We start from the raw sequence: 21,341 nt of genomic DNA on the forward strand, positions 1-21,341 counted from the left end.
TGAAATGAATTTCTAAAAAGTTTTGAACCGTGAATTAAATAATAATATTAATACATTTTTTAGTTTTATAATTTTGAACCGTAAATTAAATAACAATATTAATGCATTTTTAGCTTTATAATTTTGAACCGTAAACTAAAAAATAATAATAATAATAAATTTTTAGCTTTTAAAATGTTTTATCAATTGTGGCATATATATTATATATATATATATATATATAATTTTTTTTTGAGATGTATACATCACCTGAAAGCTGAATTTATAAGCTTTCCTTTATTTATGGTTTGTTAGGATAGGACAATATTTTGCCGAGATACAACTATTTGAAAATCTGGAATCTGAGGGTGCAAAAAAATCAACATTTTGAGAAAATCGCCTTTAATGTTGTCCTTAGCCACACATATTACTAATCATAAATACATTTGTATATATATTTACGTTAGGAAATTGACATCTTTGTTTAAATCTTCAAGACACATCTTCACTTAATATCATAATAATTTTTGGCATAACAAATGTATAATTTTGACCCATGTTGGCTATTGCTACAAATATACCCATGCTACATATGACTGGTTTTGTGCTGCAGGGTCACAATTTTACATTGGAATAAGGTGTGACACAAGCCTTTCTTTATGACTCCTCAAGACACACAAGATTTTGTTTCATTCATAAAGATTAAGTTTCATTCAACAAGTGTCTACTTTCAAATCATTAAAACATATCTATCTGCTAATATTTTATCATAATCTGAAGTCATGGCCGTCTACCCTTTTCCATCTTAAGCAATTTGCTTGGCCCCCAGTGCTGTGTAAATCAGAGCTTCTCCACCCTATTACTCATGCCGAAAAGTCCCTCTGTATCTCACTGAGACGGTGCTTAATCTCTGTCCTAGATTTGCTTGGAGTGCCCTTTGAAGGCGAGGTGGCTGCTTTGTGTAACTTCGGCACAGTCTTCATCCAGCGGACCTCGGGCCCGGAGACCATTTATACTCGCCACTTAAATTGAAAGAACCATGGGTCTTGTCTCAGCGGGAATCTTCAAAGCTGAAACTTTAGCACTACAATAGCTGGGAGTGACCAATGACTAGTGGTCTTGTGTTTGATAGGTGTTGGCCAAGGTAACAGTGAGTCAGCAGACTAAAATATAACACTAGAAATTCGTAATATTCCTTGAATATTTCTTCTGATCACTGTAAACGAAAGCTGATTAGAGGCCAGTTTTTTGGCTCTGATAGCACAAGATGAAAGAAACTCGCTCTCATTGAACTTTTTAGCCTGTGATGCTTTCAAGGCCTGATAAAGACTTGACTTCAGTCTAGTTTAGAGCCATCTCACGTCTGTCAAACTCACAAAAGCAGGATTAATTTGATAAAACTGTGATTGGGAGGTTGAAGAACGTCTCCAAAAACGTGTGTCGTGATGCATTATGTTTCTCATGAGTATTCACCAAATGATCTGATTTCAATCCACCCTATTTGGTTTTAAATAACTAAATCTGTCATTAGCAAAAAAAATTAAGTTTGCTGCATTAATAGTAATATCTGTAATAATACGTGACCCACTGTAAAAAAATAAAACTGATATAACAACAAAATTTTTATGTTAAAGATTTAAATCAATGATTGAAATCAAACTTTGATGCTATTAATCCCAAAATGTATTATAAGACTTTAGCCTGAACTTCACAGACAAGATCACATATTTTTTTTTACTTCAAATCAACAATGTGCAAAAACTGTAGGTTTACAGCACAAACATGATATTACCGACTTTCCCTGTTGGTTATCAAATTAATTCCACTTCATAATAAAAATAAAAATGTTCTTACCTACTGTGCATAACAACAGTCGCTTTCTTCAAGAGCTTTTAAGTTCTACATGGTGATTGTACACTGATAAACAGCTTGAGATGATCTCTTGACCAGGCCAGCTGGCTGTGGCCATGATGCCTTTATGACCCTAGAGGTGGTCGATCAGTGAGCGCGTTCATTCACAGGATAAGATAAGGAAAGGAGAGAGTGATGAATTATGGGTAAGAACAGAGGATAGACTGAGAGGTGAGATGAGCGGAGTGGATCTCTGACCTTCAGCTGCAGCTGTGCATTTTTATCAGGAGCTTCGGTTAAGGAGGCCGGCGGCCAGTATGGGATTCGAAGTGTAACTCTTACTACGTTTTGTTTATTATAAAATGAACGGTTGTGAGACTGAAACTTAGTTGGGTGAGCTATTTTTATACTGTGACTGCACATCAATCTTTTTTTCACATAACGTTGATTTATTATGGCAAAATTAGGGACATATAGAAGCTCCTAAATGCACATATAAACTTAAACAAAGATAAGCATTTGAGATTGAAAGTTTTGGAGCATTTAACTTATCTTTGCTTATGTTTATATGGAGCTTCTATGGAGATATGTCCCTGATTGTGTACCTGATACATCCAGCACAATACTGTGTCTAAAACTATACAGACCTGTGTTTCCTGCAGACTTAAAGGGAAAGTTTACCAAACATTTTTTTCACCCTCACATTGTTCCAAACCTATAGAATTCTCTTTGTTTTGCTAAATACAAATGAAAATATTGAAAAAATGGTAATAACCAAACGGGGCACCATTCACTTCTATAGTATTATTATACAGTACTATACTACTACTATAGAAGTCAATGGTGCCCCAGATCTGCTTTGTTACAAGCATTCTTTACATTATCAAATTTCTGTTCAGCAGAACAAAAACACCTTTATATATAGGTTGGTAACAACTTCAGAGTGAGTAAATGATGACAGAATTTTCATTTTTTGGGAAACAATCCTTTTAAATTAGTTATTTTACTCTTTGCAGCTGCACCTATATACTGTGGGTAACTGTTAGGTGAGGCTGATCTCACACAGGTTTGTAATTACTGCATTTTACAAGGCAAATAATTCATATGATAAAAAGATAAAATAATACAATAATGAAGCCCCACATTTCCATCACCATGATTTTATGCGCATTTTGAAGTATATCGCATCAAAAACGAATGATGGAAACTGCAAATTTCTATAAAAAATTCATTGATTCGCAAAAAAAGTTTCGCTTAAGGTGGTATTAAATGCCAAAAATGGGAGATGGAAACGCATTTGCCGAATTAATTCTTATGTAGCAAACATAAAAAAATATGGGGTTTGACGTCGTCACAATGTCCTTGCTGCTAGTTCCCTACAGTGACAAGAAAAAGTATGTGAACCCCTAGGAATGAACTGGTTTTCTACAGTGATTTGCCATAAAATGTTATCTGATCCTCATCTAGGTCACAACAATAAACAAACACGATGTGCATAAGCTCCCAAGACATAAATAATTCCAGTTTCTTGTGTCTTTTTGGAAACAGCCATTAAACATTCACAGTGCTGGAGGAAAATGTAAGTGAGCCCATGGACTAATTACTTTATTGAAAGCTTTTTTGTCAGAAGCTGGCAAACTGGAGTGCAATTAATAAAATGAGTTTAAATGTGTGGTTTAGTGCAACTTTGATTGATATTAAGACACTCATACATTTTAAGATTGCTGTCCTTAAGAAGCATCAGCTCTTCTGAACCATGCTCTTATAAAGATATCTGATCAAGAGATGTTGCACTCCATAAGGCTGAAAAGGGATACAAAACAATCTCAAAATGTTTAGACCTCCTTCAGTCTACACTTAGACAAATTGTCTATAAATGGAGACAGTTAAATACTGTAGCTACCTTTCCTAGAAGTGGGCGCAGTCAAGATGACTCCTAAGACACCATGCAGAATACTCAATGAAGTAAAGAAGAACTCACGAGTAACTACTAAAGGCTTGAAGACATCATTGGAACAGCTCTGTTCCTGAGTCTTTGGACAGGCACGGTGTCTATGACAGTACACCACGGAGGAAGCCGCTGCTCTCCCGAAAAACATTGCTGTGAGCCTGAAGTTTGCAAAAGAGCACCTTGGCAAACCCCAGCGCTACTGGGAAAATATTTTATGGATTGATGAAACAAAAGTTGATTTTTTTGGGAAAAATTTTATTGCGCAAAATCGGCACAGCTTACCAACATCAAAACATCATCCCAACAGTGAAGTATGGTGGAGGGAACATCATGATTTGGGCTCATGGCCTGGACCACTTGCCATCATCGAGGGTAAAAAAAATCCTACAGGATAATGTCATGGTGGCTGTCCACCAGTTGAAGCTCAGAAGTTAGTTGATGCAACAGGACAATGACCTTAAGCATTGTAGTAAATCTACTACAGACTGGCTTAAGAAAAACAAAATGTGCCATTTGGAGTGGCCTAGTCGAAGCCCAGATTGTTTTGTTTACTGTTGGTTGCTAGGTTACTCAATACCACCGCCGTCATTCGCCCAGACAACTTGATGGAAACGCACCTAATTCGCATTTCTTTGTTTATCCTTATTTGCGAATTTTGCATCACATTTGGACGGAAACCCAGCTTCTTCATTTCTGTCCATCAGAACAAAACTATTTATACAGGTTTGTAACAACTTCAGAGTGAGCATGAAGACCGAATTTTAATTTTTGAGTAAACTATCCCTTTAAATGAGTTATTTTACTCTTTAGTAACTTGACGGAACTTGGTTCCTAGGTTACCACAATCATTCGCTCAAATAGCTTGATGGAAACGCACCTATTTTGCATTTCTCTGTTTTTGTTTGTTTGTTTTTTTTGCGAATTTTGAAAAGATTCGCATCACGTTTGGATGGAAACCCAGCGAATATCTTCTTTTTTGTCCATCAGAACAAAATCATTTATACAGGTCAGGTTTGTAACAACTTCAGAGTGAGTAAATTATGACAGAATTTTAAGTTTTGAGTGAACTATCCATTTAAATGGGTTATTTTACTCTTTGCAGTTGCAAATACTGTAGGTAACTGTTAGATCAGGCTGATCGTTTGTAAATACTGTATTTTTTAAGGCAAATAATTCATATGATAAAAAAGATAAAACAATACAATAATGAAGCCCGACCCCTAAACCTTACCGCCATGTCTTCATCACCATGATTCTATGCGCATTTTGAAGTATCGTATCATAAACGAGTAATTGAAACGCCAAATTTCGATTAAAAATACATTGATTCGCAAAAAAGTTTTTTACACTCGAGGTGGGATTTGATTTATGCGATTGTATTAATTCTGACGTAGCGAACAAACACACAGGACTGACCGTAGATTCGCTTCACATTTGGATGGAAACCCAGTGAGAAAGCAGATCACATTAAAATGCACGAATGAGGTTCACTGTAAAAAAAAATAGTTTCAACTTTAAACGTGTTTGTGCTACCTTCAAATTTTGAGTTAATTAACTTAAAAATATTAGTTGACTCAACATTTTTGAATTTGCTAATATTTGTCGAATTAACCTAATTTTAAGGCAGCACGAACACTTACTTTTTTAAGTTGAACCAACAAATCTTTTTACAAATCTTTTTCATAAAAATTAGCCACCTCGAAAAAAAAATACATTGTTATGAATTTCCATGAGATTAAGTTGGTAAGGATAATAAATGATTTTACTAGAGTTGTAACTTTTATTATTAAAAAACATACTTTAATTCACATTGTTGTCACTTATCATCAGTCCCCAAGCAAAATAAAATTATTGTACTGCACATCTTCTTGTATAGCTTGGTGCTTAATGGTATCCAATTTATGGTATGGTATTACTATATCAGTTTTCCATTCCCAAACAATTATGCTAAACATTAGTCAACTTGATTTAATACACAAAAGGTAACGAAGAAATCCAAACATTCAGAGATGTTCACAAAAGCAGTAAGTGAGTGTTTGTGTGGGAAATCCCCCTCAGTTGAGTCTCTGGTGTAATGTTGTAATGGCTTTGGCGATACTCTGGATGTTGAGTCCCTGGTACGGATCTCCACACTGTTACTATGAGACTGCATTCCATCAGTCATGATACAGATATTCTCCACCTTTCTCTCTCTCTCTCTCTCTCTCTCTCTCTCTCTCTCTCTCTCTCTCTATCGCTCGCATACAAAGACGTTCTTTTCTACATTGTGCAATAGCTCTCCACTATCCTGGCAATGTCATCAGCTATACCTCTGCATTTCCTCAAACAGTGTACAGTAATGAGAAAGAGATATGATCCTTACTGGGCTGTGTGTGAACTATGTGTGTGTGTATACAAATCACACATAGCTAACAGAAATGTTTCTCTAATTACAACAAATTCAAAACGTAAAATCCAAATATAATTTTATATTAAAGGTCCAGTGTGTAGATTTTTAGCGGCATCTAGTGGTGAGACTGTGAATCGCTCATCCCTCCATTTTGAAATGCGTAGAGAAGCTACACTGAAAAAAATTATTCATTGAATTTAATCAATTGTTTTTAAGGTAAGTGGTTGCAATCAATTTATTTAAGCTACATTTAAACAAAAAAGATTAGTAAATTAAAATAAAATGTAAAACTTTTGTTTAAATGTAGCTTAAATAAATTGATTGCAACCACTTACCTTAAAAACAATTGATTAAATTCAATGAATCAATTTTTTCAGTGTACATTAGCCGCCACAGGACAAACACGTCATCGTCTGAGGAAATACAGAGATGAAACGCGCTTGAAACGTTTTTCCGTTTAGGGCTACATTAGAAACATGATGGCGACTTTCATGTAAAGTATGTAGATAAAAACGGCTCATTGTAAGGTAATAAAAACAATACAGTTCATTACTTAAGGTCTTTATACACCACTGATAATATAGTTATGCATATTATATTGCATTTCTGTCAAGAGATCCTTTAAAAAGTTACACAATGCACTTTTAAATATAATTAATTCCTGAAATTGAAGCACCAAAAATGCTGTCTGGGATGTTTCAGGAGTTTGGTCGGAAAAAAAACATGATGTGACCAATTGCTGAGATTTTTGGTTCAGATCTTGCGACTCAGACTCATAAACTGAGCAAGACAATTGTGAGGAATCGTTTGAATAATACTTTTTTAAAATAAAGATTCCAGTTAAAACCAAAAAAGAGTTTTTACAGCAATGGTTTAGTGTTTCATGACAAATGAATCATATGGGTTTGGTACAGAATGAGACATAAATTATGTAATTTTTTTCTCTTTAAACATTCTTAGCGTGTGTAAGTCAAGTTGATTCATTCATATAATATTTTTTCCTTAAATAAAACCAGATTATTTAGAGATTACCACATACATTTCAAATGACCTTACACAGCATTTAAAAAAAAAAACGAGGACTAACTTTGACCTCTTGTTAAGAGTTGAACTTAAAACCCAAGTTAAGCTTCTCTGCAAAGTTTTACTGCCACTAAACCTGACTGGCATAAGAAAGCAAACATACATGACGAACAATCTAACACAAGGGTTGTTCCTCCAGATGTTGCCCTAAAGGTCATAAGGTCAAGGCAGACAGACTTTCCTCACCACTGGCCTCTCTGACCGACACTTATCTCCAAAACACAGTGGACAGGTTGTTCGGAGAAGCCTTCTGTCCACACGCGCAGCTCTTCAGAGACTTCATCACCAAGACACTATAATTCACTCCTGGATGTAAAAGTGGCCAATGAAGACACCAGCTTTGATTTATCCCACTTTTAAAATTCCCTCTTCTGAAAGCAGGGAAACAGGAGATGTTTCCGCACGAGTGGCTGGTCTATCTCAATGCCAGATCGGCATGTTTTAAAGACGATATAGTCACCGAAGAGGAATCTTTAAATTAGGAGTTTTATCACCGGTGTACTTCTTGAAAACTGCTTGCTTGTGAAAGATCTCCTCTGGATGACCTTTGAGAAAGAAATTATACACAAGTTGATATGACAGAAAGGCTCTTAAGGAGAAAGACATTTAGTTTTTAGTACAGTTTATTTTTTATTGCTAATTAATATTTACTATATTGCATGGAAGCACTGTAAAGAATCACCCATTCTTCAGCTATAAGATCTTAAAAAGAAGAAAAGAAAAATGGACTTAATGGAAAATAAGTCACAGTTGTTTTTTTTATTTTTGAGTTAGAGGTCTGCATGCTCTCTGAAATACCTTTGGGAGCGTTGTGCCCAAAGTAAATAAAGGATATTTAGTTCCTCCAATCCTCCCAGTAGCAGCTAAAGTTCATTATTATCTCCCCTCATTTGTCATGATTAATTTGGGAAAAGGAACAATACTTCATTTTACCGGGAAAACAGTCGCCTTATCGTTTCAGAAAAAGCATTTCCACAAGCGATGGCATCTTACACAAATATGATAATCTGTAGGCCTAGTAAAAACAAACAGTAAGAATTTGGTTCACAAGGGCACAGGAATTTTTTTTACCACTGCTGTTATTGACAGGACGTTTGTTTGTGTTGCAAAGAAACATTTCTGCCCACACTGTGTTTTATAACTATTGCACATACTTGTTCATACAAATGCTATTAGTCACTGTAATATTAGCCGTTCTACAGTCTCAATACATAAAAAGTTAAAAACAATAACATCTCAACTGTTTTTAATAGACAGCGGTGAGTTTAAATAGAGAAAAAATAAAATAAGATAAAGAAGCTCACATGTGACTCTTTTAAAGGTGCCACATATTTACATATTTGATATTTACATACAAGGTATGTAAATTTATTAAGTGCAAAAATTATCCAGAAAAGTTTTTTTAATTTACAGCCCTAGGATTTGTCATTTGAATGAAATGGTCTATTTTTGCCCTATTTAAAAGGGTGATAAATAATAATGTTGAGCTCTGCTCTGATTGCTTTGAGGCTCATGTCAGTAGCTCACATTAGTAAACCGATCTTATATTTTATGATCCTGTATCAGAAGAAAATACAGATTTTGAGGAATGACTAATTATTTGGAGATTGTAAATAGACGTTTCTGAGTGGTAAATTTGTGGGGTTTATTTTGTATGGACCTAACTGTAACGTCAATAGTACAATTTCGGCCTAAGTGCGAGCATACAGCATTAAAGGAATTGTCAATTTTCTTAAAAGAAAAATCCAGATAATTTACCCACCACCATGTCATCCAAAATGTTGATGTCTTTCTTTGTTCAGTCGAGAAGAAATTATGTTTTTTTAGGAAAACATTGCAGGATTTTTCTCATTTTAATGGACTTCAATAGAGCCCAACATTTAATACTTAACACATAACAGTTTTTTTCAACGGAGTTTCAAAGGACTATAAACGATCCCAAACGAGGCATAAGGGTCTTATCTAACGAAACGATTGTCAAGAAAAATAAAAAATATGCACTTTTAAACCACAACTTCTCGTCTAGATCCGGTCGTGATGCCCCTGACCCCACGTAATACGTCATGACGTCAAGAGGTCACAGAGGACGAACGCGAAACTCCGCCCCAGTGTTTAAAAGTGTGTTGAAAGAGGACCGTTCCGACGTTTTTGAATGTGGAATGATACTAATTAATTTATTTGTGTCAGTTTATTGTTTAAAATGGTCCGCAAATTATATACGTTTTATATATGTAACACGTGACCTCCCTACGTCACTACGCATTTACGTTAGGTCACGCTGGACCGGGTCTAGACGAGAAGTTGTGGTTTAAAAGAGCATATTTGTTATTTTTATTGTCAAAAATGACAATCGTTTTGCTAGATAAGACCCTTATGCCTTGTTTGGGATCGTTAATAGTCCTTTGAAACTCCGTTGAAAAAAACTGTTAAGTGTTGAGTTAAGTGTTAAATGTTGGGCTCTATTAAAGTCCATTCAAATGAGAAAAATCCTGCAATGTTTTCCTCAAAAAACATAATTTCTTCTCGACTGAACAAAGAAAGACATCAACATTTTGGATGACATGGTGGTGAGTAAATTATCTGGATTTTTCTTTTAAGAAATTTGAATATTCCTTTAATTAGCATGTAGCACTTACTCCGCAGTCACAACTTTGTTTTTAGCACATTTTAACAACTTTGTAATTAATTTAATGTGTAATTTAATGTTGGGGCGTACATCTGGACTGTGACATCATTCACTCAATCTGCACTATCCAACCACACCACTGTCATTTAGTCCAGAGATCAGCTCATTTGCATTTAAAAGGAAACACCTAAAAATTGCAAATTTTTGCTCACACCTATACAAAGTGACACTTTTAACATGCTATAATAAATTATCTATATGGTATTTCTTAGCTAAAACTTCACATATGCACTCTGGGCACAACAAAGATTTATTTGACATCTTAATAAAGTCTTGTGAAATGTCCTCTTTAAATTGCCGCCTTTAAAAAAAGACCAAGACGGGTCTTCTAGACCAAAAAACGACAGTGTTATATTCATTTGAAGGTGCACATCAACTTTTCACCCCACACTCAATAACAAATTTGATAATTTTGTCTCCTCTAAGGCAGTGGTTCCCAAACTTTTTCAGCGTGCGGCCCCCCTTGTGTACGGTGCATTTCTTTGCGGCCCCCCCAAAGAAAATTTGTTACAAAAAACTGTTATAAAACACAAAATTTTAATAAAAAAGCATTAAATTATACAAAAAAGTAGTGCTTTTGGTTAGTAGCCTTATTTTTTTAAGTTTAATTACACAGAAGTCATGATAAATTAATGTATTTCATTAAATGTCATAAAATTGGGGCCCCCCTGGCACCATCTCGCGGCCCCCAGTTTGAAAACCACTGCTCTAAGCAATGAAATATCTGATTAGGAGCTCTAGTGATTGGTTAATGTAAAGTTGAATATATGCATATGAAGTTGTTTCTGTAGCTTTAATTTATATAGCAATGGAGCGTCTGTGGCTAAATTTTTTTTTGGCAAGAACCGGTTCAATCCCAGGAAACATACTGATAAAATGTATAGCTCGAATGCGCTCTAAGTTGCTTTGGATAAAAGCATCTGCCAAATTCATTGATGCAAATATGAAATGATGTCATACATTACTAAACCAAACTACTGTCTTGTAGCAAAGCTGTGACCCTCAAAAACTTACCTCAAGTAAAAAAAATGCTTTGAATCCTTTGAAAAAATGCTTGGCAGTTCTGATAAAAGTAGGCTATCTTTTTGTCTAGTGGTGAAAACATGTATTTGGCTTGGCAAAACATCGTAAAACATATTTAGCTTGGAACAAAAACTAATGGAAATAAAAAACCTTTCCACGAGGCTATAAGTAAGTTATCTAAATTAACATTGGGAAAATATAACCTCGACCACATCTTATAAGACATTTAAACAATCTATAACTTACTACAAGAAAATAAAATGATATTATTGCATAGTTTATACGCTTGACTCTAGTCGTCATAATGCAGTGAACAGTAAAAGGGGAAAGAGCGCCTTCCACTGTCCATTTACAGTATGACACCTGAAATACATTTGATCATTTTGTGGCAGGCAGGTCTTTATGAGCTGTCTCTATGGAATGAGACCATAGTTCAGTCTTTCTGGCACAGATTGATGATATATAAGCTGTCAGACCTTGGCAAGATTTAAATGGATCACAGTCTTGTAAAAAAAAACTAAGTTTAAACAACAGTTTATTGTGTGGACCCAGCCTTAGCTAATTTAAAGGAATGTAATTAACTTTAAATAATATACCTGCATATATAAATCCTGCGATTTTACTGCCTTAAGATGCTATGTATTAAGCTGACCCTGAAAATATGAAGTTGCTTGATTATTTTGACTATGTTAAGTGTTTGATCAAACTAAGCTTATTGTCAATGCTAAGGTGTTTATTTAGCCTAGTGGGTCAACAATGAATTAGATGTCATTCATCAAGCCTGTTAAAACAAACACACATACACAAGTAAACCCCCACCCCTAACACATGTCTACAGCCAAGTGACCAAAGAGTTGACCTGACAGGTCAAAGGTCATATGTTGGACTATTTATCTGATTTATTGGAAACATAATGGTGAGGGATACAGAAACGTGTGTCAAAACAAACTGAAGTGTTAATAGCTAGATTTAGTGATGGGGGGGGTAGTTACTGACGAATTGTTTTTATCTATTTATTTATCTGTATCTGTAAATGAATTAAAATAAATGTTTAATCAGATAAATAAATGTGACACAGAAGAGTGAAGGGTTATTCCTCAAAATAACCAAGTTTAATTAAATAAAAATCGATCAGGTATTTTGATTGAAGGGCCCTTGGGGAAGACTGTATTTAAAAACAGCGTTGTTTTAACCAAAAACCAAGCGATTAATTTTTATCCCATGACAGGGACACAATGTAAATGTCTCTTTTTTAAATAGTTTAACAAGTTTTAAAACGTATATACAAAATACATGTGCAATATGATTGTGTAGGAAATTACCATATTTAACCACATGAGGGCAGTATTAGTCTTTATATGAGTTCAGGATCAAATCTCATCTGTTATCAATCAACACAGTTATAAAAAACGCCGATTATAAAACAATGTTAATCAAATATACATAGTGTGTATTGTGTGCAGAATTCAGTGAATTATCCTGGTGAAAAGTCTTACATTTAAAACATGACCTGTATGTGCCCTGCAAAAGAATTAAATCTTGCAAAAAGTAGATTATGACCTTAAATAATAAAATACAGCGACGCAAGGGTACCATCACTTTAAGTGTCATGCACATTTGCATAAACAAACACATAATGTACCACAGGTAACTTATAAAAAGGTATAGATTTTAAATACATACATGTAGGAGAGCATTGAACTCAAATAGGCCAACTTATTCAACTTAAACATTTTCTGAGAGTATAAATAATGGATAATCAAACAAAATGGATTATTCTGGCAGATCTAAATCAATTATAATAGTTCCCTATGCAGATAAGATTAATCCCTGACAAACCGGCCAACGTGTAAGCCAAATCAGATCCTTGTTTAAATAAAGCAGGCCCCAAGGATACTCCAAATTATATTACATGTCAGATAACCTTTGTCTTTGTGAAACGTATCCACAGTGGCAAAATCCATGCCCGGCACGTTAGCAAGTCAAATGAGTCTGTGGTGCATATGCTAATGACACATTTGATTTGTTCATGTCTTGCTCCGCGTATGTAAATGCTCTTGTTTGATAAGACTCACAGAGAGAAATGTGCCATGTACATCTGGGTGAAACTGAAGGGAATGACTGCCCTGCGTTAGTCCTGCCCTAAGGCACTGGATGGTCTGCCAGTTCGGTGCTTGTAAACAGATTACAATCAGGCTGTTTTTGACTAACATCATTACTATACAAAGACAGTTTAGATGATTTATTCATCCCGTGCTCCTTTTGTTGTTAGCACTTTATGAAATTAACGCTGTCATCATTAGCATCTTTAGTTTTATGACCACGATTTAGTCACAATAGTAGTTTTTGATGGATGCACCAAGTTGATGAAGATCCAAATGACTAAATATGCTTCTTGTTTTTATTTAAAAAACGTATTATAATCTTTATCCCTTATGAAAATTAACCATTTAGGTTACCACAAAATACCCATGGTTTTGAAAACCATGATATTCAAAACAGGCTTGTGCACAATTCAGAATTTCAGAATTGGCCTCCATTCAATTCATGAATTGGAATTTGAATTGACTCCACCCTACATGAAGTTGAATTGCAATGACAGGAAGTGGAATTAAATTCATGGCAATTCAAAGAAATTCCACAGTCACACAACAGAAAGAATCTCACATTCAGTGTTAGGAAAGTAACTTTGTAAAATTGTTTGGCAACCATTTTAAATACTTGGTTAAAGTAAAGCATTCTGGGAAATGAAGTCATGTTCCATCGTGTTCCATAAAATTACAATTACAAAAAAAAATAATTATTTGTTATGTGACTACAGTTTTAACATTAATTGCTGGGGGAAAACATTTTCTGTTAATGTAATCTGTACAAGTAGTTCAAACTAATATCATTTATAGATTATGTATAATGCAATCATATCTGACATATATTACTGAAAGCTTCATTTTAACACTTCACATACTGTATAATAAGTATATGAATTTCTTTGAATTTCTATTGAATTGCAATTCTGCTTCCTTTAATTCAAATTCGAATTGTAATTCTAGATCCTGTTTTGACATCAATTCAAATTCAAGAATTGAATTGGAATTCAGGAGTCATTCTTAATTCAATTCTGAATTGTGCACAAGCCTGTTTCGAAAACCATAGTTAAACATGGTTACTAGGAAAACCGTTTTGCTAACAGAAATTAGGCCTAATACACCAAAAACATGGTTACTACCGTTTTATCACAAAAAAACATGGTTAATTTTTTCTGTTAGGGTTGATTAATCCCAAATCGAAACTCGTCAAGAAAACATGCAACTTCAAAAAAAGTATTTAATTTATTCGCGGCCAGTCTTTTTTATTTTGAAAAGTAGCCCGCCAGCATTTTTTTTTCACAAGTTTAAAAAAAAGGAAATTTTTCTTCTTAAAATATATCATACAAACATAAACATACAAATATATCAAATGAAAGAACAGACCCTCTGCTTTCAAACAATCAAATAAAACATACAAACAAAACCGGAAAAACTTAAATATGGGTAGTTTATTTCTCTTCAAAAATATTATTTTTTTGCCAAAAAGCTAAAATAATTGCATTTTTGTAGAGGAATTTTGTTAGAGATTAGATTCAGAACGATTTTCAAAACAGTGTAAAATTAACAAATAATGTTTTGCTTCAGTTTTTTATAAATTAGGGAAGTGCGCCATCTAGTGGATAATCGTGGTATTACAGATAACCATAAAACCTCATGAGTAACACGTTTATATGCAAATGTTTTCTCTTAAATGACGAGATATCTCGTCAATGGGGGGAAAAAAATAAGTGTATACGTTTTTATCCAATGGATGTCCCAACTTGTGTTACATTTAGTTCAACTCCGGTTACAAAAACTGTGCCCAAAATATAGATAGTTATATACATTCACAAGAACAAATTTTTAATTCTTCAAAAAAACCTATAATGTGATTTGAAATATGTCATAATTAAAATAAAACTGTAGTACTAACAATTAAGTCTGCTAGGCTGAAAGGATACAATAAAAATCACCAGAGACATCAATTTCAACCATCCTGTTAAAATAACAAAAAAGTGAATAGGCTATATATAAAGTGGGTCCTAATTAATATTAAGTAGAAAACTGTTCAATATTCAAATAACTGTTTGGTGACAATGAATAGTGTAATTATTTATTTGCATAATTTCCATATGACAATTTTGGATGGTCATAAGTTAAATCTTCCAGTTGGGGTTTGATGGTCCAGACATAACTAAGATTGTTTAACCCCCTAAGACCCCAGCTTTGGTTTGGCTTGCATTTTAAGACTTCTTTCAGGTATTTGGGGTTAGGAAGAACAAATAAATATAATAACCAAATATTTTTCTTTGAACATGAAGCAGTGAAAGTATCCACGTTTGTGTACAACAGGTTCCAGTTACACAGAATTAAGTATTATGGTGCAAATAACAAAAAAATTAATGTCCATGTATGTGGACACACCAGGTCCTAGAAGGTTAATGTGTTATTTACCACCTTGAAGCATTTAACAGTTTAAGTCTTTGTACAATGTATCTTCATTTTTGACCTTTTCAATTTCTATCAGTGCCTATATGAGGGAGTTAAAATCTGCTCTCTTGTTATGAAGTACTATAAAATTGGCATTTACTTTGTGTCCCAATCATAGGATAACAAGAAAGCGCTGACAGGAAGTCTGGCCTTTGGTCAAAATTACATACAAAATGTTCAGTTTTTAAATACAGTTTTATTAATAAGGGCCACTGACACCCAAGGGTCCTTCAGCCAGACTGAACAAATGACTTGAAATTCCTGAGCAGTGTGTCAGTTAACCAATGCACAGGGAAGCTACGGCATTATCGGTCTCGTGTATGTCCCGCGGCCAACGTGTGATTAAATACATCCGCCGTTACAACAAAACACACAGAGCTTTTCATTTAGAAAGCACTCAAGGGCACTTTTAACCTCTTGTGTGTATAATTGCCCAATGCCAGTCTGTCCATCATAAAAGAGAAGTGAGGAAAGAGAGATAGCGATGCATGACACCTCAAGGAGGTTGACGGGAGGGTCTGTGGTGGGTCTCTATTGAGGTAGAATATTAATTAAATGTATTAAACAAACATGGCAGAGGAACGAAGAGGCTGCACGCCATCTGCCGTCTATGGTCGGATTGGGAGGAGGTGAGGGGGGTTCTCTGAGGAGGAGTCGTGCCCAGCGTTATAGTTTAGCTTCAGTGGCACTCAAAGACAGATGGGCTCCTCTTATCTCTAGGGAAAGGCCTACAGACCCTTACCGCCTCGAGGTACTTTTCCATATCTGTGCCGAAAGACGCAAGGAGGGATGTGCACATGGGCTTGGAAAGACTCTGTTTAGGCAACACTTACACCTGTCTCAGCTGTGGATGGGAGTAATGTGTGTGCGTTTGTGTCATAAAGTCTCAGTATTTCAGAAATACTCCCAGGAGTTTACAATACGAAGCTTGGCACATAAATTAGAAGTTGCAGCTATAGCCACACTTGCTCTTTTAGAAAACTTAGTGTGCTGTCTATATAGGTAAAATATTAAGGAATCCTACTCTTCAAAAAAAAGACATTCATGGGTAAACCAATGCTTGGGTTTGTTCATATTTTACCCAACCATGGGTTCAAATAACCCAGCACTGTGTATGTGAATTCATGATATAAAGCTGTTCAAAAACACTTTTTTGCTGCCTTCTGAAATGCCTTTTTGAAATGCATGAATCCATCACAGAGAACACAATCCTATAATGCAGCTCTTACCAAACTGGGGTCCGCAAACCCCTGGTGGTTCGTGAGGAAATTGCATTACACAACCCAGAAAACTGAGAAGTCATGTAAAATAGAAAGATATGTTTTATGTACCAGTAAAAGAAAATTACCAGATAAAGGTTCAATAAAAGGTAAAAACAACATTTATGTAAAATACTATTGATAAAAACAGACTAACTGAATATATTTTTGAGTTTGTTTGATTTGAAGGCATTATACACTCACCTAAAGGATTATTAGGAACACCATACTAATACTGTGTTTGACCCCCTTTCGCCTTCAGAACTGCCTTAATTCTACGTGGCAGTGATTCATCAAGGTGCTGAAAGCATTCTTTAGAAATGTTGGCCCATATTGATAGGATGGCATCTTGCAGTTGATGGAGATTTGTGGGATGCACATCCAGAGCACGAAGCTCCCGTTCCAACACATCCCAAAGATGCTCTATTGGGTTGAGATCTGGTGACTGTGGTGGCCATTTTAGTTCAGTGAACCCATGTTCAAGAAACCAATTTGAAATGATTCGAGCTTTGTGACATGGTGCATTATCCTGCTAGAAGGAGCCATCAGAGGATGGGTACATGGTGGTCATAAAGAGATGGACATGGTCAGAAACAATGCTCAGGTAGGCTGTGGCATTTAAACAATGCCCAATTGGCACTAAGGGGCCTAAAGTGTGCCAAGAAAACATCCCCACCACCATTACACCACCACCACCACCACCACCAGCCTGCACAGTGGTAACAAGGCATGATGGATCCATGTTCTCATTCTGTTTATGCCAAATTCTGACTCTATCTGAATGTCTCAACAGAAATCGAGACTCATCAGACCAGGCAACATTTTTCCAATAGTGTCCAATTTTGGTGAGCTTGTGCTAATTCTATTATTTGTAATGGAGTTGAGTGGTACCCGGTGGGGTCTTCTGCTGTTTTAGCCCATCTGCCTCAAGGTTGTGCGTGTTGTGGCTTCACAAATGCTTTGCTGCATACCTCGGTTGTAACGAGTGGTTATTTCAGTCAAAGTTTTTTTTCTATCAGCTTGAATCAGTCGGCCCATTCTCCTCTGACCTCTAGCATCAACAAGGCATTTTTACCCACAGGACAGCTGCATACCGGATGTTTTTTTCCCTTTTCACACCATTCTTTGTAAACCCTAGAAATGGTTGTGCGTGAAAATCCCAGTAAATGATTGTGAAATACTCAGACTGGCCCGTCTGTCACCAACAACCATGCCACACTCAAAATTGCTTAAATCACCTTTCTTTCCCATTCTGGCATTCAGTTTGGAGTTCAGGAGATTGTCTTGACCAGGACCACACCCCTAAATGCATTGAAGCAACTGCCATGTGATTGGTTGATTAGATAATTGCATTAATGAGAAATTGAACAGCTGATGTTTTTTTGAAAAGCTTTTACTTGATTCAGTCATGTTGTGACTACAAGAAGTATTTGTTTTGTTTCATGTTAAGTAAACTTGATTCAGTTATATATCTACATGAAGTATCTGAAGAAACCTTACATGTTAATCAAACATGTGAAACCACTGTCCATGATTTAATCATGTTTAGCCAAAGAGCTATATTTTGAGTGTAAAGCACAGCCAAAATATTTATAAAACACTTGACTGTTTTGCATGCACGCTGATTTTAAGCAGTTTATGAAATTGTCTAAAATGAAACCAAACCTATTCAGAAACACTTTCGTCAAGCTAAAAGCGTACAGACACAATTTCGGCAAAAGCTATTTTCAATTCATAAAATACTTAATCACTAAAGCTGGCTTATCCTCCTAGCCTCTGCCAATCATCAAACACACTTATTCATTAACAGTGACACCTGATGCCAATCCTTTGTTGAGTCTTCAAAAAAAAGTAGGTGACTGTAAGATGAATTGTGAGTCCTCAACAGGAAACCTGTGATCTATGTTCACTTTCACTGAAAGGTAATTATGCTTCACGTCAGATATAATTTCCCAGGCCTAATTTTCAACCCACAGATGAATCTAATGGCTCTTCATTTGATGTTCTTGTACATCTTCTCGCAGTCTGAATTAGTGTTGTCAAGGGACAGAGGTTGAAGTTTCTTCCTTTTGAATTGGAGAAGGTTAAAACTCAAGTATCTTAAGTCAGATTTTCACTCAATTTTAAATAGTTAATTTCAAAGCTTTTCATTAACAATCGACTTTTTGATGGGCTTCATTCACTCCAGCTGGTGAAAATGACAACCGTTAAAAGCGCGAGTGCACGAGTTCATCTTTAAACTTTAAAACCAAAAACAAAATCGTCATTGAAAAGTTAAAACGCTGGCCGGAAAAAGCTTAACTCCGAACCAAAACAATTGGCACGTGATTATACGAGACACGCAAACTCAATTTTCGGCCTGACTCCCTCAGAGACTCGTACCCTTGTCATGTCACAGCGAGCAGACAAAACCAGAGCCGCGTCAGGATGACACAGAGACGTTGTTAGTTTCATTTAAAATTACCCCAAACAAAAGCGAGCATTTAGCTGGGTTATCACCTTCCCGTGTCACTTCATATAATGCCAAGCGTCATTCAAATCACAGCAATTTCTGCTCACTCATTCATAGGTGCACACAACACCAAGCCCACAGCTACTAGCATAAGCGCTGCCTCTTATTATCGCGACCCACATTCTGGCACTAATGGCAAGCCGGGAAAAACGCGCTGCGGCATATAATGATACGTAGATGAGATGGAGACCACATCTTCATACGAGACGTAGAAATGAAGTCTTTTTCACTGAAGTCAACACCCTTATTACCATAGTCCATTTCACAATCTAAAGCAGAAGCCTGGAGAACAAATTGGCAGATGTGAGAAAACAACACATCTTGGATTATGGATGCTTTGACCTCAAAAGACAAGTATCTGGGGATCTGCACCAATTTCTCTCATTATCACTAGCGAAGTCCATGTTTTTTTTTGTCATAGAGATAGTTAATGGATGCATTGGGCTAACAAGTTGCAAAAAATGTCATTGTACATTTCTGCATTGTCGTTCACAGTCACATTACTTCGTGGAGAGGGAAAACATTTGGTTCATTTGACATGCATTGACTGAATTCTAGTCACAAAACGCTTGTGAACTGGACAAAATGTTCATTATAGACATGCAGCACATGGTTTAAAAAATAAATGACAAAACTTTACCAAACTAACGCAAGATTATTGAGGAACTCCCTATAATGTGAAACAACCGCATGTACATGATATCATGCATTTCATTTACATTAAATTCATGAATTAAACAGACATTTTATACAAAAAGACTTACATTACATTACAGTGCATTACAAGGAATACAAACCCATGGTCTCACTGTTAATACATAGTAATACATCACTTTCAAAAACACAAAACATACTTTTTGTATGTTTAAATAGATTCTCAAGCATACAATTGCAATATTTAATCGTGGCATTATTACGCTTTTACAGCTACAAAACGTAAAACATTTACAAATCTTTCATACCGTGCGATATAATTTCCATTTTTTAACCAATAATGTTACCACCCTACCCTACACCAAACATTCAAGGCACACATTTTAAATTTTAAAAGTACATCGACTGAAAGACGGCAAGGTCGCAAATCTATGACGTAGCATGCAAGAGCCAATGAGCGTTTGATATCACTGCCATAAAGCAATGTGTAAAACTTCTTGAGGCGCAATATTTGAATTCAAATTCATAACAAAAGATTTGATGTTTACAGTCGCTGATGAGAACTAGGATCAACATGGCTTGATAAGATGTTGATTACAACGAATGAATAAAATGAACATCTTTTGTGAAACTACGTTGTGTTTTGGTGTAATTATTTTGCATAAGACTGCATAGGAGAAACGCCTTTTGTGTGTCATGGCAAACTACAAAATATTACAAATGGTTAATTGATGGTTAACAGAAATTTTATTCTTTTTAAGGTTTTAGGGGCGGTTTCCCGGACAGGAATTAGACTAGTCCTAGACTAAAATAAATGTAAGAGCTGTCCAAACTGAAAACAACTTGCACTGACATATCTTAAAATACATCAGTGCCCTTTGTTTTGCCTCAAAATGCACACAAGTAATGTTTTTAGCAAGGCATGTTTGTTCAAACTACTTATATTTCCTAATTAAACTAAGGTCTAGTCCTCCTGGTTTAAGATAATCTCTGTCCGGGAAACCACCCCTTAAAGTGTAGTCTTGTTTAATACTGTGTAATTCTCCGAAAGTCTAACAAATAAGTCAGAAAATATGATTGAAAACAAGTTATTAAATTAAATAAGAAACACCCAATGCCCGCAATTTTAATATTTATGAATAGGAATACATACAAATTTGTACTTCTGTAAAGCTGTTAATACTTAAATAATAAACATATTAGTCCTGTCAACACGTCAATACGTTTCAGTGTGTATTAAAAAATAGGTAAATGTAAACCACACTTTACGTAAAAATACACACGTATTCTCATAAGATCACTTTGCATTTTTATCTTAAACCAAATTGACAAAAAGAAAAACGCACATGACTATAAATCATTTAAGAACAGTTTAAATTATCTTCTTTTAAGTTTTTG

This window comes from Paramisgurnus dabryanus, chromosome 23 (assembly GCF_030506205.2).
Source record: "Paramisgurnus dabryanus chromosome 23, PD_genome_1.1, whole genome shotgun sequence".
NCBI classification, from domain to species: domain Eukaryota; kingdom Metazoa; phylum Chordata; class Actinopteri; order Cypriniformes; family Cobitidae; genus Paramisgurnus; species Paramisgurnus dabryanus.